This window comes from Leuciscus leuciscus (genome assembly GCF_965113295.1).
Source record: "Leuciscus leuciscus genome assembly, chromosome: 5".
NCBI classification, from domain to species: Eukaryota; Metazoa; Chordata; class Actinopteri; order Cypriniformes; family Leuciscidae; genus Leuciscus; species Leuciscus leuciscus.
Window position 1 is genome coordinate 34,442,253 of NC_138729.1, and position 4,189 is coordinate 34,446,441.

The following is a 4,189-nucleotide window of genomic DNA, read 5'->3' on the forward strand; positions in this document are numbered from 1 at the left end:
TTTTTATGTTTTGGCTGCAATTTAATTTCCATAAATTCTGTCATACCTTTAAGTAACAGTAGGTGGCAGAATATACTCATGTTTAAATCACCAGCGCTTGCTGACTGCAAAACATTCATGACCTGAACAGATGGAGTATTACTAAGCCAAACCATGAATCCTTTATTCAACCGTTATCAAAATTTAAGATATATCGAAGTACCAATTAAGACCCTGAATTGTTCGATTTAGCCACTTACACCCAATAAATATTAAGTAAAAATCAGAATTTAAGAGCAAAATATATTAAAAGAATGGGTTGCCAATTATTTTATTTTTTTTTATTTATTTTTTTTACAATAAAAAACGTGTAATTTTGTAAACTGGTTTGCACACAAAATAATGTAGGTTACAGCTAAATGTTTTTTTTGTGCTTATTAACTTGCACTGTGAATGATTTTATGATCAATAAGTTTTGGCAACATATGTTTTTACATTGCTTTAACTCGTCAAAATAAGTTAAGCAATTTTCAGTTCCCTTTCGTGGTCACTCCGAGTTACGTCGGATGATGACGATTGGGGTTTCGCTTAGAAGCCTATCACCTTCGAGTATATAAAACGAGCCAATGGCAATGAAATGCCATGGGTCTGCGGAATTTGCATAGCGTAACTCCGCCCGCCGCAGGGGGTATATAAGGAAGTACGCTGGCACAATGCAGATATGTTTTCGCTTCGGAGCCGAGAACTTCTCCACTCCTTGTAAGCCAAAATTCTGAGTTATTTCTTCTCATTCCTTCGAGACGAGCGAGCTCTCCGGTGTTGGTGTGACGGCGATTTCAGCGAGTGCACACTTCCCTGCTGATCTTGTCAGTGATCTGACAGTTAGTGTGATTTCTCCCTGTTCGCTTCAACATCCGCGGAGTTTTCCTCTCACAAAAAGAGCATTGCATGTGGCACGTCTTTTTAAAGATGTCTCGCCCGTGCACTTCTGGTTGTGGTCGCGATGTATTTTCTCCTGATGGGCACAATCTCTGCTTAGCGTGTTTGGGCGTTGATCACGCTGAAGCAGCGTTTGTGGATGATTCATGTTCTCATTGCGGGAACATGACCATCTCCATGCTGCGGTCGAGACTCAATGAGCTCATCAGAGCGAGAGTCCCCTCATCCACACCCCGATCTACGGTCTCCCCGAGAGGCTGTACTTCGGCTGGTGGCCAGGGTGACCTGAGGGTATCTGTGTGGGACAAACCGCCGACACGTCCACGGTCCACACACCCCTCTTCAGCATTGGTACCCGCGAGCGTGCAAACCGAAACCGCTGGTCCCTCTACGGAGGCCCCGCGCGTTTCGTTTGGCGTTCCACAGGAGGATGCAATGTCGATCACTGCATCACAAGGTGGGCATGAGTCCTCGGGAAGTGAGGATTCGGCTGTGTTGCCGCCCTCGGGTGTGCCAGCATTGCCCGAGTCTGATCCCGAGCTGACTGCCATGCTTTCCCGGGCAGCCGCGGCCATTGGGCTCGAGTGGTCCTCGCCGCCCGATCCAGTGCGCTCGCGGCTGGATGATTGGTTTTTGGGAGCGGCCGCTGACATTCGTCGCCGCCCAACCCCAATACCATTCTTCCCGGAAGTGCATGAGGAAGTCACGCGGTCCTGGAAGGCTCCCATGTCTTCCCGCGATCGTTCGTCGGCTTTCTCCGCCTTTCCTCCCCTCGATAGAGCTGATGCTTGTGGGTACACTGGGATTCCCACGGTTGAACGTTCTGTCGCGATGCAGCTGTGTCCGGCAGGCGCTTCATCACGTGGTGATCCTAAGCACCCGTCCAAAGCCTGTGGATTCTCGTCCACTCTCGTGGCGAAGTCTTACAGTGCGGCGGGACAGGCAGCTGCCTCTTTGCATGCCATGGCCATCCTGCAGGTCTACCAGGCCCAGATGCTTCGTGACATGCACGAGGGCAGGACGGACCCAGGGCTCGTTGATGAGCTGCGCGCCGCCACCGACCTCGCTCTCCGAGCGACGAAGGTGACCGCGCGCTCCCTGGGTTTGGTGATGTCCACAGCTGTGGTCCAGGAGAGACATCTCTGGCTGAACTTGGTTGATATGTGTGAGCCCGAGCGGACTCGTCTGCTTGACGCTCCCATATCCCAGGCCGGCCTTTTCGGCGGTGCGGTCGAGGATTTTGCCCAACAGTTCTCGACCGCCCAGAAGCAGACTGAGGCTATCAAGCACATTCTGCCCCGACGCTCCGCTGCTCAGCCGTCGGCACAGAATCCTCAGCCTGCTCGCCGCCGAGGGCGCCCTCCCGCGGCCGCCCCTCCCGCACGGCCCCAGCAGCAACCTTCACCCGGGCCGCGTTGTGGAGGGAGCCGCAGGCAGGCGCCACAGCCCTCTCCAGCCCCGCAGCCCGCTAAACGCCAGGCTAAGCGGCGCTCCTGAGACGGGCTGCTTAGGGTTGGCTTCAATTCTGTCCCAGGAGCTGGTAGCAGGGCCACTCCTTCCCCCGGTGGAGGGCCGGGGGAGAATCTTTTGTTCTCCACTCCCCGCTGCTCGTCCAACGACGAGCAGTACTCTGATGTGGTTGAAGACAGAATTGAATTCCCCAATCCTGAGCCGACAGAGTCCGAGGGCCGCAGTGCGCGCCACCCTCGGGTCCCGCCACTGCCGCCCTCCTCTGTCCCAGAGGTGCGGGATGACAGCACGCGCCGCCCACGAGCCACGCTCCTCTCATCCCCCTCTGTCGCCAGACCCCTGCCAGAGCACGCCCCCGTGGGACGCGCGCCCTCCCCTGGCCTCCTCTGGCAGGACGCGGTTAATGACCGTGCCCCCGCACAGGGCCGCAATGCCACCCTCGCCGGTGCCGGTCATTCCGCCTCGCTGCCCCACCGACGGTACGTCTGTGGTTCGTATGACCCCGCTGGTGCACTTTCTGGAGGCCTGGCTAGAGCTTCCCAGACTGTCCCGCTGGGTCGCGAGAACCATCAGGCTCGGCTACGCGATTCAGTTCACGCGATCTCCTCCCCGCTTCGGCGGAGTCCGCTTCACTATGGTCGGTGGCAATGCCCCTGTCATGAGAGCGGAGGTCGCTACCCTGCTGGCGAAGGGTGCGATCGAGGTTGTCCCTCCAGCCGAAATGAAGTCCGGCTTCTACAGCCCTTACTTCATTGTACCCAAGAAGTCCGGTGGGTTACGGCCAATCCTCGACCTGCGCGTCTTGAACCGCTCCCTTCACAGGCTGCCGTTCAAGATGCTAACGGCCAAACACATCCTCCAGTGTGTGCGGCCGCAGGATTGGTTTGCAGCGATCGACCTGAAGGACGCCTACTTCCATGTCTCCATTTTACCTCGACACAGACCGTTTCTACGGTTTGCTTTCGAGGGGCAGGCATACCAGTACGCGGTTCTCCCTTTCGGGCTAGCCCTGTCTCCTCGCGTCTTTACGAAGGTCGTCGAGGCAGCCCTTGTTCCCCTTCGGGAACACGGGGTTCGCATCCTGAACTATCTCGACGACTGGCTAATCCTAGCTCACTCTCGAGACCAGGTTTGCGAACACAGGGACCTTGTGCTCCGGCACCTAGTCCGTCTGGGCCTTCGGGTCAACTGGGAGAAGAGCAAACTCTGCCCCGTGCAGAGGATCTCTTTTCTCGGTATGGAGATCGACTCGGTCGCCATGTGCGCGCAGCTTACGAGCGAGCGCGCGCAGTCACTGCTGACTTGTCTTCGTCAGTTCGAGGACAAGAGTGCGGTTCCACTGAAACTTTTTCAGAGGCTCCTGGGGCATATGGCATCCGCAGCCGCAGTAACGCCGCTGGGATTGCTTCATATGAGACCGCTTCAGCTTTGGCTTCGCGATCGAGTCCCGAGGTGGGCATGGCAACACGGCACGCTCCGAGTCCCAGTGACTCCAGCCTGCCGTCAGACCTTCACCCCGTGGGCGAACCTCAATTTTCTACGGGCCGGAGTGCCCTTAGAACGAGTTTCCCGGCATGTTGTTGTGTCAACAGATGCCTCCAACACGGGCTGGGGCGCCATGTGCAATGGTCATGCTGCCGCGGGCTCCTGGACAGGACCCCAGCGCCTTTGGCATGTCAATTGCCTCGAGTTGCTGGCTGTACGTCTCGCCCTGCACCGCTTCCAGGCGCTGCTCAGGGGCCAGCACGTACTAGTCCGATCAGACAATACCGCAACAGTAGCGTACATCAACCACCAGGGT